The following is a 14800-nucleotide window of genomic DNA, read 5'->3' on the forward strand; positions in this document are numbered from 1 at the left end:
CCCCAACTTCAGACTCACAGGAACTCCCCAATGAGTCTCATTCTTAAAAAAAAAAATCTACCACAAAAGCAAAAGGGTGCAGAATTTTTATTTTTTTTTCCCCCTTATCTGCATCCCAATCCTCAATGTAGTTTTTCATCTGCATAACTTTAAATATGACAGCAAGCTGAGATCCAACACTGCTCAGGTTTGTGGTCCTGACGGATGAGCGGGTCATTCCAGAACAGCGCTCACGGCACTAACACTCCTACACATCATCCGCCCGCCTCTGCCGATGGACTGACCGCTGACACTATAAATACAGAGGTGCTAAGGACTGTTTTGTCAAAGAGAACTTGATTCTGTACATCATAACAAACAGCGATCATTACGCTCCTCCACCTCATTTATCCGCCGGCGGTCTGTCTTTTTTCTTTCCTTCCCCCTTCGGCCTTACTTCCCCGTTGCGACTCTCCCTTAATCCCCTCATCCGTCTGCTTCCCTCGCTCTTCATTTATCTCAAAGGTCGAGCTCAGGTAATGGATGAGGAGCTAAAAAAAAAAAAAAAAAAATCAACAGAGGATCGCTCCGATCCTCCAGAGTCAATAAACATTACACATTCATGCGTGCTTAGCACTTTATCGCCAGGTGACCCGACCTCACTGGATTCTCCTTTGTGTGAAACTTGAAGCGAACGCGCGCAAACACACGCACACACACACACACACACATTAGTTCTCCGTTCCTCCACACGGTAGCAGCACGAGATAAAAACATCCCGCTGGTTAGTGTTTGATCCCACCCGGAAGAGGAAAAACAACCCGAGTGGAAACCGTAAGAATCCCCCCACCAGCACCTCCACTGGAGCAAACGCAACCTTAAGTGGGCGTTTAGAGCCACTGTTATTCGAAAATGTGCAATTTAGAGCATTAAACACCCCACAAAAACTATCATGGTGTTTGAGTTTGGAGTTCGAGTACGGCCACAGAGAGACACATTAATGCATCTAATTAAGGCCTCATCAGAACCGCAGACAGACGGCACTCTTTCATAAAAATCATAAATTGGGTTATCAATTATTCAGAGCAATGCCACGGCTTCATTTTCAGCCCTTTTGCGTTTTAATTAGCACCATCCACGGCTTTGGTATTGACATTAATTTGATGGCAATTTATTGATATTTCAGCATAACCTATTTAGCTGAGTGCAATTACCAACACAGAGAAGCTGATAGATGCGACGTCGGGACCTGCCGCGTTTCGTAAATCAAGGTGAGGAGCCGCTACAGGTCCATGCTAACCGAATCTGATGGAGCTCATCAGCAAGAAAAAGATCCGAGTCACCCAATTTACAAATGGGAGGAAATAATCAATAGGAATCGACCAGAAATATGCGTTTAATTGATCCTGACGAAAGGGCGGCTCCCCAGGAGCGAGCTGACCCGCGTGGCAACAAGCGATCCGTTTCTGTCGGCGTCCTGAACTCGTGTTAAACTCGGAGGGGACGCGCCACGATGCATCTGAGCTGCCAGCAGCTTCGCCACAGCCGCAATCTCTCATTTGGTTATTCACACTCCCTCAGCGTGGCGGTATGAGCTCAGCAGTTGATCCCGCAAGAAAAAGCTGATTTATGCTCGCATGACCAGAGGGAGTTAATGTATTCTCTCATTAAAATCCACTTTAGTTAGGCTGAAAGTCAATCAAAGGCTGGAAGGAAAGTGAATCAAAGTGAAGGGAAATGGTCGAGCGGGAAGACTCGCGCGTTACATTAGATCCGACGGTGGTCATAACCCAACAAAAAAAAAAAGAGGGTATGAAAGCAGTGAAACGGGCTGAAGATGTTGATGGTGCTGGAGAAACGAGTGGCAGCGTGCGTTTCAGGCAGAGAGACAGGCACCGACAGCATTCAGCCGCTGCGTTATGTTTTCCACTTAACACACAAACAAATCTCTGCAGGATCAATATTTGAAGCGTGTGGTGGTCAACGGAGGATTTTCAGCTTGACTGACCCTGATCTGGTGACAGTGGCAACTCAAAAATCGGATCTTTAGCCCATCAGTGAACACACAGAGATGTCGTTTTATGAGTTTGAGGTTTAAACCTCAGTCTGTCATGGAGCGTGCCGGATGTTTAGATGCTGATAGGCATTTGGAAATCTCAGAGATCAGGTAAGGATCTACATTCTTATGGAAATACACATGGAGACTGCCTTTATTTTTTTTTCCAATGCTAGCTGTGCTAGCCGCTAACATGGGCTGTTAAAGCCAGTTGAAAATCTGAATACTGCAATCATAAAACACATCTGCTCCAAAAATAAACAAATATCAGAGATGCACCAATCAGTCTGCAAAAGGCCAGATGCCTCTTGATCAGTGATAAGCAGGTCAAAGGTCAGAGTTTAACAAAGCCCAGGCCATAAAATTTTCATCAGTGCGTGACGTCACATGATGCTCTGCTTGCAGGATAAATATGTGCATGCTGTACACATTTCCCTCGACATTGTTCTACATTTTTGTTCCCTGTAATTTATTCTGCATAGAAGAGCTTTGAGTTTATTAAAATGTCATTTTTTCATTTCCATTAATCAGTCTCCTTTGAAAGCCAATAAAAAAAACTCATGTTATTCTGCATTATTTTTGCCTGACTTAAGACTCAAGATGACATTTCATTTTGTTTGTTTAATCAAATGCCATTAGATTTCAATCTGAATCAAGAAAATGAACATCACTGTGATTGTATTTATTACGATTTCTCCACTGAAGATTTAATTTCGAAGGGAGAAAAACATAAAAAAAAGAACTAATTATGCTGTAAATTTTGTATTCTGAGTAAAAGACTAGGAGGCTTTTTTATGATTATTCAATACAATCAATTATGTTGTGTTAAACAATTTGAGAGTTTACAAAAAAAGACATCTGAGGAACATCTGAGAATCATTTAGAAGAGAAATCTAGTCTGAGTTATTAGCAAAGATCAATGGCCTTTTTGATGGAGCATCCATCTAGGAAATGTCAGATAGATTCAGGAACATGACAGTCATATTAAATAAATTACAATATTATTGAAAAGCTCATTTGTTTCAGTAACCCAGTCCACTTAGTGAAACATTATATAGATTATTTCCACACAGACTGAGATTTTCAGATCTTTACTTCTGATGAATGTGATGATTTTCTGCTCACGTCTCATGAAAACACATTGAATATTATCTCAGATCAGTGAAAAACATTTTGAACACAGAAAAGTTTCTTGCCAACTGCTAGAAAAAGGTTGACTCCATGAAGTCATACATTTCTGTATTGAAAGAGACTGATCACAATCTTCATTTTTTTGATTTCCACAATAATGCAAATTGTGTTTATGTGTTAAGCACCTTTTAGGGATAAAAAATAAACTAGTACTTCACAAATATAACAAGACCAATATAAGACAAAAAAAAAAACATTAAAATGTTAAAATATAGGGCTAAAATTTAAATATTCTTAAAATTGAACTAAATGCTTTTCTTATTATGCATACAAGATGTGCATACTAAACACAGACTGATGGGCTTCTATTTTAATCAGTTGGTAAAGAAAATATGTTAAGTGAAAAAATTATATTAAAGCACAAATATTAGATATATATACCTTCTACATGTAATATAATTTTTTATATTTTCTTAAATGCACATTATCAAAGGAAACTGGGCTTAATTCTGACGTCTATATGATTACAACATAATTTTCTCTTTGCTCTGGGAAAACTTTTTACATTATTTTGTAAATTATTTTTTTAAATAGATTCATCAGGAGTCTTTTTTATTTTATTTATTTATTTTGCTTTATTCTATTATCTAGTCATAATTCAGGAAACCAGCTGCTTTTTCTTCCTTTTCCATTACACATTAAAATCTATAAACTGAAGTCAGCTTCTTCACTATTCGTTTGTTTCTTGTCTCAACGTGAACATGCAGGGAGACTTTCAGTCTGAAATTTCAAAAAGAAAAAGCTTGGTCACAAATTATAGAAAAATCATATAGCAGCAGGACATCATAATATTTATTGGCTACCATTCGAACAGAAAGTTATCAAACTTTTTATTATGGAGAAACTAAATGTTTTATTCCAAAATAAACTACACCAGCTGTAAGCCATTGTGTTCATCAGTTGGTGATAAAATATCTGTAAAACTGGCATTAGCATCTGAAAATTATACTTTCCTTTTCCAACTGCCCGCAGAGGTTTTATTTTGTTGTTTTTGTTAAAAATGATCCTGTTTTTATAAGCTATTACAGTTTTGAGATGGGCATAAATCTTTTAGCTTAAGAAGTTACTAAAGAGTTAAAACTGGAATAGTCAGTGCGGATATTTCATCCGATTGTGATTCAGGAAATCATTTTTTTATTATTCATGTCAAAACGGATGTCAGCTTCTCATTTTTATACAATACGTACAATAAGATCGAGAAGATACATTTTCTTTCTTCTTTGCACTGAGGAACCCTGTTTTTTATTTTAAATCATGTTTAAATGATTACTTTTGTTCCTTTATTGCAATCATAATATTTTCATTTTTTTATTATCTTTTAGCTTACAGACATAAATAGGGGTAAAAAAAACAAACTGTCGCTCTAAATCTCTGTTCAGAAAGAGTCTGTATTTTTTGTATAAATCAAGAAAATGAATATAATAACACTTGTTTATTTGAAATCAACATCCAAACAGACTTGCTGTTGAATGTGTAAATTTCCATCCAATAACGTTATCTAATAAAAAAAAAAACATTTTCATCAAGAATAACTGAAACCTACGTCCTGCCAGTATATCGCAGCAGTTAGCATCAGCTAGCGCTGCTCAGCTTGTTCTGATGTGACCCCTAGAAGCACAATCTGACCGTCAGATCAGAAAGTTATCATATGTTTTCTCTCTGCTTTGTGCCGTCCTTGAGTCGGGTGGGTGGGGGCTTTCACACCGCCTTTCGATACAAGAGGTATTGCATTAAATGCAGCATCAGGGGGCAGGACCTGACCCCCGCGTGAACTCAGCTGATGAGGTGAAACAGAAGGCACGGAGAGGCTCCCCCCGGCCCTGAGGGGGGCTGCCGGCAGGAATGCTGCTGATTCCACAGACGAGGTGAACGAAACCGCAATCCTCTCCAATACCGTCCTTGATTAGGAAAAAGGATTCACTCAGTGCACCTTCACCCACCCGGCGCTCAATCTGTGCGCAGGCCGAGCTAAATTGATACATTTTTCCTCATTACAGTGGGAGGCCTCTGCTGTGCGTCCCTCCAGCAAGGCGGCCGTCAGAAAGGAGGAGAGAGACTGAGAGGCACTGAGGTTAAGGGCACAATGTCTCCTCAGCCCTCCTTCCCTCCCCTGATTTGATTAGGACTTCAGTCATCGATACATAAACCATGTTTAGAACCTCCTAATGCATGTGTTTGAACCAAAGAAAACATGCAGTGCATTATATCAGGCTGCACGATGACTGTGTCACCGTCTAATAATGTTTAATGGCAGCAGGAAATTATGCAGAAAGGATTTTGGATTCTTTTTTGTTGTTGTTGTTGTTTTCTTTTAAGATCAAAATGTCAGTCTGATTGAACAACAAATCAGCCTTCGTGTGGCAGAGCGAAGAGTTGAGCAGGACAAAAATCATCACATTAATATTTTATAACACTTTCTAAGTCATTTTGGCGGCTCCTTTTTTCCCATCATGCGACTCGGTCTATTATATTTGATACAGCTCATAAAAAAATAGTTTTTCTTCTTCTTTTTCTTCATACAGGAGAAGATGTCAAGTCACGGCTCAGGTCTGCTCTGTTCTCAGACATCACACACCGGCCACTCCACAGACACTAAAGGCCTAAATTTACAATGTGACACCGGCTTCCCCCTGGGCAGCTATAAGCAGCGTCTATAGCGACCCTGAATTTCCCTTTTCTAGATTTACTACCACTATTCAAATGCTTAACTGCGGATACAATGATCCTCTAATCGCTGGGGATGGTTTTCCGCTGATTCGCCGACAGAAACAAAAAGAAAACACGGAAGTAAGAATACAAATAACGGCGATGGAGGTGTTTGAGCCCGCAGACGAGCTGGTATATCTGTGTGAAAAAAAAAAAAAAAGTGATATAGTGCAGTCGATGGTGTAGCCTAAAGGAAAAGATAAAAGAGAAAGCGCTTTGAAATACAATCAGTGCACTTTTAAAAATGCTTTGATTTTACTGATCAAATAATTTAAATAAAATCTAAACGAGGATCGGTGAGCTGCAGAGTGCTGCACAACTCAACCTATTACCGCTTTCATTTTATTATTGTGACTTCTGCTTCCTCTTGTGCTAATACATTGTATTTTGTAACGCTATCATTATTAAACTCGCTTCTTAAATTAACAACAGGCAACAGGTGTCAATAAATTAAATTTAACTGAGAAAATTCAGAGCAAACCCTCACAGGAAAGGGAAGAATAATTATGTTTTTTTTAATTTATTATTTGTGATTTTGTTTAATATTCCATAGTCTTCTTCTTGTTGTGATTTTTACTAGCGGTAGAAGTGATTTCAATAATAATAATAAGTGATTTTTTTTATATAATTATTAGGTAAAAGACACATTTTTGAATTAAAACTAAATAACATTTCGTTTGCTTTTCCAAGTTTTTCTCTAAAACTTTGTGCAAGTGAATCCAAATATGCAATATTTCTGATAAATATTGAATATAATTTTAATATAAATATAAATTTATATATTTTTTCAGATTCATAACACGCAAGAGAACAAAATAATTTTCCTTTCCAATATAATTTTTTCATTTCTTTTCCCCCCTTCTTCAAAAATGTTTTTTTTTCTTGACGAGGCAATAAAATAACATTTCTAATTAACACCTGTATTTGTCTAGAAAGGGAGAAAAACAACAAGGTTTTAAAGATTTACTTAAATTCATAAACATTTTAAAGCATCTGTTGCTAGGTACATTTGATTAAAATAATCAATAACAGCATTGAAACGGTTGCTACCGAAAGTCAGCAATCAGCCACAAGAGACGTTTGTTATTTTAAGTCGGAACTCAGAAAACTTAATAAAACAATAACATTAATGGGATCATCTCTTTAAAATAAATGCCTTCCAGAATATTGATCAGGTTTTTAAATCGAGTCCTTTTTTCTTTAGCTGCAATCTATCCGACAGCAACCGAGATTAAATGAAGCTAAATTATCAGATTTGCATGAAAAGAAACAATTCCATCATGTTTGTCTGAGGCTATTTCATAAAAGGAAGTTCATTTCGTTTTGATTAGTACAGCCGGAAATATTTATTCTGAAATTAATTATCTAAATGCATTTTTCTAATGAAACTACAGTTGCTCACAATAAAACTTGTCCCCAGTCAAAGGGCTTCTGATTTCTTTCCCATAATCCCGCTTGCAAGCAAAGGCCGCCACAAATCAATGGTAAAAATTGCCATTGTAGATAAGCAATCTCCTAACAGCATTACAAGCCCTGTCCCACTTGGCACGCGCAGCTGCAAGATCCCGCTGCAAGGAGCGACGCATCCCCAACATCTTTGAATAACACCAGAGTATGTTAATGACCTTAAAGTGCTACGTTACAGCGACAATTAAACAGAGGGACCCCAGCGGCATCGGACGCCGCCGTGTCACTGTCTGTGTGCAGGCCAGCACATCTCTCCCATCTCCATTTATTTCCCTAAGAAATCAGCGGGGCCACCTGGGCTTGGCATTGAAACTTCATTCATCTCCAGAAATGGATTCCAGTGGAGGGCAAAATCAAATTCTCATTTGCGAGGAAGGAAGAGAAAGAGAGGGAGTGAATGCAGGAGGTACCTGGGAACGCTCACCTCTGGGTGAACCCGCCGCATCTGATAGTTTTGCTATTTGTCTGTGACATTGACAGCTCTGGGGGAGATTAGGAGCCACCCTGCCCCAGCTTCCATCCCCCTCACCCCCCACACACACACACACTTTGCATTCTGCCTGTGCGCCTCCTTACAGATGGACGGCCGTGCGTTTAGCTCCGGCCGTTTTCCCTGGGTTTCATCGGCGAGCTCGGGCAGAGCCGACGGAGGGATGTAATTATATGCGGTGCAACAATAAAACAAAGAAAATGAGAGGGGAGCTGCATCAGAGGGCAAACGAACCAGGAGCCAAAAAAAAAAATAGAAATCCCGGTGTGGGCTTTAGAGCGGGGTGGTGGTGAGGGGTGGGGGTTCAGGCCGGAGATGAGAGTGATGGATGCTCTTCGGTTAAATACGTCCAAATCCCCCCTTCAAGCCGCTCTCTTGCAGGCCGAGTGAGTGAGTGTGTGAGGGAGAGTGTACAAGATTAATAGTGTAAACAGCGAGGAGAGAGGGAAAGAAAGGCAGCCAGGAGAGAGGGAGAAAGAAAAGACTATCAGCATCTGCAGCAGCACAGTAGCCCTTGGGGAGTTGTGTGAACTTTTGAACCCTGATGGCGAACGTTCGCAGCAATGTACAGATCCCAGCGCCCGCCTCGTAACGCGTGATCGTCCTTCCAAAGCAGCACGCAGACAGCAACCGGAGCAGGAGAGGGGAAGGGGAGAGAGAGAGAGAGAGAAAGGAGGAGTGAAAGTCATTAACATATTCCTCGCTTGCTTGCAAACGAGGAGCCGCTATCCAAATGTCACAAAATCCATACGCCCATGAACACGGCGAGAGATGGATCTCCAGGCAGATATTCTGACGATCAAATACAGTAAATGACCGTCGGAGAAGAAAGAAACTTTGTGATTTACGGTGGTTTTTTCCTGGAACGCCGAGGCCAATCCTTCACACGTCTCTGAACAGACTGCAGACAGGTCACAGGTTGGCCAAACAAGCGGGTCAAAAGGTCAAAAGTTCAGTAAGTGGGCAGACGGCACAAAGAGGGGGAAAAAAAAAAAAAAACTGAGCTATATTATCAGTAAAGAGGCCAGAGACAAATCAGAGACCAGGAGGAAAAACTGGAACTGCTACAGAACAGGGACAGTTCAACTTTCTCTTTCTGCAAAATCTGACTAAGTCACAAACAAAAAGCCAGTTGGCACATTAAACACCGCAGATTAACCCACTAATGGAGCTCCAGTCTGTCAGATGGCTTCGTCATTTTCCTACATCACCAGCCAAGAGGGTCGGGCACGCACTCTCACAAGCGCTTCACTTTTAAATGGCTTTTCCAAGCTTCAGCCAAAATGACAGAGTTTAGATTTAATATTCTATTTACAAGCACGGTGTAATAATGTTGCTGAGCGTTGGCCCCTCGTATTCAAATGAGAAATGGGCAACAGCGCAACATAAGTTGAAATTGGTTGTCCAACCCGCGTACTGGTGCCAGTAATTGGTTTAGGAAATTGGGCCGGCAGAGACACCAGCCACAGTCCGGGTTGAACAAACGTCCCTGAAAGTATGACTTAATTAAACAACGCGTCAACTGAGAGAAGAAGAACTGTTAAGTATTGTTTAAGTCAGAACAAATAATGTAAAGATGCACCGTTAACGCTTCACTGAGTTGATACCAATAGCTGGTTTTCTTTGAGATCTAATCTGCTCATACCGAATTTTACGCGAGTATTTCGTTTTCTTTGATAATTGTAGATTTGAATCTAACAGAAAATTTGATTACCCCAGTTCATATTAAACTGTGTGCTGTTGGTTGATGCATTTATAATATTTCATTAATTCAGTATTTGACGTTCCAGTAACTGATCGAAACCTGTCAAAGGACGACCGGCCGACTGATTGGTGCAGCTTCTCTGTCTGTTTATGGCACACGGTGCTTTTCGATATCCTTGTCACTCTCAACAAGTTGGAGAAAATGTTGTTCCTAATTACTGGGTTTTAAACTAATTCAAAGTTGTAGCTTAAGGTTTTTTTTTTTTTTAAACATATAAATAAATACTTAAACGCCACAAGTAAAAAAAGTTACTTCTAACATTGCATTTCAGAAAAATGTCAGATTGGCCAAAAAGTCATCAAACAAGAACAGTGTATATTTTTTGTATTTTTGACATATTTTAAAACCAGAGGTGTGAAATGCCATTTCCTCTCTTTTCTTCATCCGAAAATGAGATTTAAAAACATTTAAAGCAGCAAAGATTTATTTATTTTTAGTACTTTTTATGAGTACTAGAAGATTCAGTGAGTTAAATTTAAGACTTTAAATCCACATGAAACACATAACATGACTTTAACTTACTTTATTGACAAAATAAAAATCTTACCTTTGAGTAAATGCAAGCTATATAACTTTGTCAAGTTAAACTGGAGCGGCTCCGATGCGTGACTCAAGTTCACTGAGGTTACATCACGTCAACACAGACGTACAGGAAGTAAAATGCCTACATACAAAAAGTCAGTTTCAGGAGCCGAAACACTTAACAAGTTAGCAGAGAAGTCTGTAGAAAAATTATTTTCCAGAGGGCTTCCCTGCAACATTGGGTTTGTAGTTTTGTCAGAGTAATAACACTCAAATTGCTCAGTCAAAACTGAAAATAATGAAACAACTACCCGCAGTAGTTTCCTTCAAAAAGTAAAAGTGAAACTGGTTGACAGAGGCAGGAACAAGGTCGACTCACCAAACCGACATATAAATCATCTTAATAAATGTAATTCATATATCCTGTCAATTTATTTTCCCCTTTTTTTAGATACTAATTTGTTCTATCTGTTAAATTTCTTGTTTTTATTGGAGTTTTTGTTACCCCCGTTTCTTTATTTTTCTTCAAAGCTGTGAATTATTTTGCATACCAAATAAAATTGCCTTGGCTTTTTACACTGCAAAAACACAAAATCTTACCAAGTATTTTAGTCGAGTTTCTAGTGCAAATATCTTAGTACACTTAGAAAAAACTAACTTACAAGTAACTTTTCAGCAACATACAGGAGCTTGTTTTAAGTAAATTATTCCTTAATATTGATGAGAAGGAACTATTTCCACCGTCAGATTATTTCACTTATAACATGGGAAAAATTTTGTTATATGTGGAAATAGTTATTTTTTTTATATCAATATTAAGGAATGATTTACTTTAAAAAATCTCCTGTATTTTCTTAAAAAGTCACTTGTCAGTTAGTTTGTCTTATTTCCAGTCTAGGATATTTCCACTGGAAACTACTTGGAGAAATTTGATGTTTTCACAGCGTAAACGCTTCCCTAAAAATGTCTGTCTTCAAAGGCTAAAAAATTCCACAAAAACAGCCGATTTTTAGGGCTAAAAATGAGGGTTGTTTGGTGAAATGAGGTTCAGCTTTTAATGTTTAACAGGGAGAGACTAATAGAGGCTCATAATTCATAAGAAAATCATAAAACGTAAAAGGTTTAACAATCAAATATGAATCTCAGTCAGTGAATTTTAAGGTAAAGGGAAAAAAAAAACAAAATAAAAAAAATTGTTTTTCAGAATACATTTTGATGGCTTCAATCACACCTGAGCAAATTCCAGAAACCCGCCGATCACGAAGAGGCACGGCGACACGTCGAACGTGCCATCTTTTTCTGCACGCCTCTCGAAACAGAGCTCCTCCCGCGGCGCTCTGTCATCGCCGCTGCTTCGCAGCAAACATCCCCTTCGAGCCCCCAGCAGAGCTCCCCAATCAAAGGAAAACAAACAAGCCATTTTGACTTCGTAAACTTGACCTGCAAACAGCATGAAGGGGCTAAAAGTCCCACATCTCCAGCTGTCTCCTGGGGTCTGTTTGTGTCTGTGTGGAGGGGCGTCCACACGTGTTAAAGAGCTCTTTCGCGCCAGAGGAGGGCTTGTGCGTGTACTTGTTTATCTACGCATAATGTGCTGGAATGACATGGTTATGTGATGGAATAAAAATTCCTTAAAACGGGGGCTCGAGACCCCAAATCGTGGCTGCCACGGCGGGGAAGGGGGTTGGCAGACGGAGCCGGGGTGAGGCTGCAGGCGCGGTCGGGTCACGGGTGCGGTCGTCGGGTGAAACTCAGTTCACATTACCATGCAGACACCCGGGCTAACAAAGGAGGCTCCATCTGTTCCTGTCAGCCATTACAAATCTGGTGTCACCCAGTCCACTGAAGACAACAGGCCACTGCATCTAATCAAACGGCGCAGGCTCCTCCTGTGTGTAAAAGCAGCCATCGACTTCACACTCACTCACTCACTGGTTAGGGGAACGCAGTGCGGCGAAGGCAGGCAGTCGATCACCGCGGCTCATACATCCTCCCGGTCACAAAGTCTCCATTGTGTACAGTAGACTCACATAAAAATCAAATGATTAAACGCGAGAAAAAGCCGAATCAATCACCAAATCAGTCCCCGAATAAATCCTCGTGGTTTTTTTGTCAGAAAAGGGGGAAAAAAAAAAAAAAAGAATTTTAATCCCAAATTGTCATCGTGCATAACTGTCGGTCCAAAAATGATCTCATTAAGAACTCGTGTCATTTCCCCCACACCCCCCCACTAACTCCCCCTCTTCCTCGGAAACAGACCGCCCTGCAGAAACGCCTGAGCCATTTCTTTCGGTGAACACAGGATGAACTATGAACTCTGCATGCCCTTTCAGTAAGGACACAGAGCCTCCCTACGCCAACATGGCTGCTGCCTCCGAGCGCCGACAGACCCGCTGCTGAGACGCAATTGTTTTTAAGACAAAATGTTCCAATTATTGATCCATCAGCAAAAAAAAAAAAAAAAAACAGAAAAAAACAGGAGAAAATAAAAGAATATGCATTTTTTTTTTGCGCCAGACGATTAACCATTCCTCACATTTAGCACATAATAGCATGACACTGAGCTTTAAGTATCTCACACCACATCAACAGACGGCGCAATTTGTAGTTATCAGTATAGCCTTAAGGGAAACTTTTCAGCCTTGTATGGTTCGATTTTTATTTGCTTCCCAAAGGAAATCTCTCCTTATTTACTCTGAAAATTAAAAAAAAAAAAAAAAAAAAAGAAAAATGGTCATTATTGTCTAGTCTAATTGTGGTCTATCTTCACACCATCTGTTGTGATTTATTTATTTTCCAGCGAGACAAACAGTTGTTTCTCTTCCGAAGGCAGAGAAGTTCATTAAGCCGTTTCCAAATAAGGGATCAGGCTTGACTCAACCCAGCTGGCGTTAACCAAAAGCATCCAAAAATGACTGGAATTATTCTTTTTCCTTTTTTTTTTTTTTTTTGAATATGGAGGAAAATTCCTGGCGCATCCAGCTGTAGCAAGACAAACAGCAGAGGCGGACACCTGAGGCCGCAGAGTCCATAATGCCCACCTGCGGCGTGTCACGTCAAGGGCTATTAGAGTCAGAAATACTAAAAGTCTGAATGAGAGGGCGGCAGGACGGAGAAAGGAAGATAGAGGGAAAGATTGATAAAAGGGAGAGGAGGGATGGAACACACATGGCCCCTCAGGTACAGTGTTGTATTTCAAACCCGGTTGGGAAAGAATAGAAGGGCTGTGGGTCAATAAATCACTGCATTAGCCTGCAGCTACAAAGCCTCCACCATGTGTGGGCTGCCTCCCACTAGCCACACACACATGACGCACAAAAGGACAAAACCAGGAGCTGAGGGTTTTGCCACAGGAGGGAGCTCTAGGTCACCATTCAGGTCTGTGTGACCCACCAGCACCATTTCTCCAGGTACACGAAGAGGCCAGGGGGGGAGAGAGGAAGAGGAAGCAGGGAGGAGGAGTCGCTGATGTCACCGGGCAAAGAGGTAGGAGAGGAGTTTCACATGGGGTGGTCTGCTTCCCCCCCCCACCACCACCATTCTCTGTTAATTTTTCACATTTAGAGGATGTGCTGCAATATGCGACGAGATGATCCACCTGCTCTTCCTGCGGTGAGGAGGAGCTTCGACAACAAGGATAATGAACTAAAGCCGAAGCTTTCTCAGAGGAGAAGCGCATCGCCTCCTGGCACACCAGCCCGTCCTTCTTCCCATTCAATTTGTTACGTTTCCAGTGAAAACACATTTACATTGGAAAAGTGTCACAGTTGCACCTCTATGAATTAGAAAATCATGCTATACAATTCAGTTGAAAATAATTGAGAATGCAGTATTGTAATAAAGTTTTTTTTTTTTGCTTTTGTGTTTGTCTAACTTAAATATGTCAAATGCTCATTAGGAGACGCTTCTAAATACAAACTGCATTTTTAAAGTTCATTGTTTTTTGAGGGCAACAAAGCCAACCGAATGGACATGGCCGACCGTCCGAATGTGAAGAAAACAACTGCATCCTAAATCCAACAACTGGTTGTGCTGCTCTTAGCAGCAACAACTAAAGTCAAAAACTGGCAGCGCTGTGGAGAAAAGCTGCTGAATTATTTACATTCAGCAACGCTGAAGAGATTCCCAGCATGAACAGCCTGTCTAAGCTGATTTCACAGCATCTCAAGCAGATTTAAGACCGGACATTGACTAGGCCGCCTTGGATCACTGCTGCATAAACCCAGTGCAACTCAGCGCATGGTCATGAACAGACGGACAAACATCCTCCTTCAGGATCTTTTAGTTTCATTGATCCCTCAATTGCAGAAAATCACCCCACACCATCACACTACCACCACCATGTTTGACTCTTAGTATGTCAGTTTTACTCCGGATGAAACGGCTATCAACACCTAAAGTTCCCCTTGTGTCTCGTCAGTCCACAGAATATTTTCCCAAAGGTCTTGGGGATTGTCGAGACGCTTTGAAGGAAACCTCAGCTGGACCTTTGTGTTCTATGTGGTCAGCAGTGGTTTTGGTCTTAAAACTTTTGCCATGAGGCCATTTTTTTTTTACCAGCATCTTTCTTATTATTGAAACATTGACCTTAACTGGCCCCCACTGATGCCTGCATTGCTAAACC

At 40.5% G+C, this 14800-nt stretch overlaps 1 protein-coding gene across 2 annotated transcripts in view; it reads right to left on the minus strand.

Moving 5' to 3' along the window:
• skap1 (src kinase associated phosphoprotein 1) overlaps positions 1-14800 on the minus strand; it is a 42294-nt gene that overhangs the window by 24036 nt on the left and 3458 nt on the right. The gene's annotated exons all lie outside the window — the stretch shown is intronic.

The sequence above is a fragment of the Poecilia latipinna genome, unplaced genomic scaffold, assembly GCF_001443285.1.
Source record: "Poecilia latipinna isolate Pla-1442-1.1 unplaced genomic scaffold, P_latipinna-1.0 Scaffold144, whole genome shotgun sequence".
In the NCBI taxonomy this organism is placed as follows: Eukaryota; Metazoa; Chordata; class Actinopteri; order Cyprinodontiformes; family Poeciliidae; genus Poecilia; species Poecilia latipinna.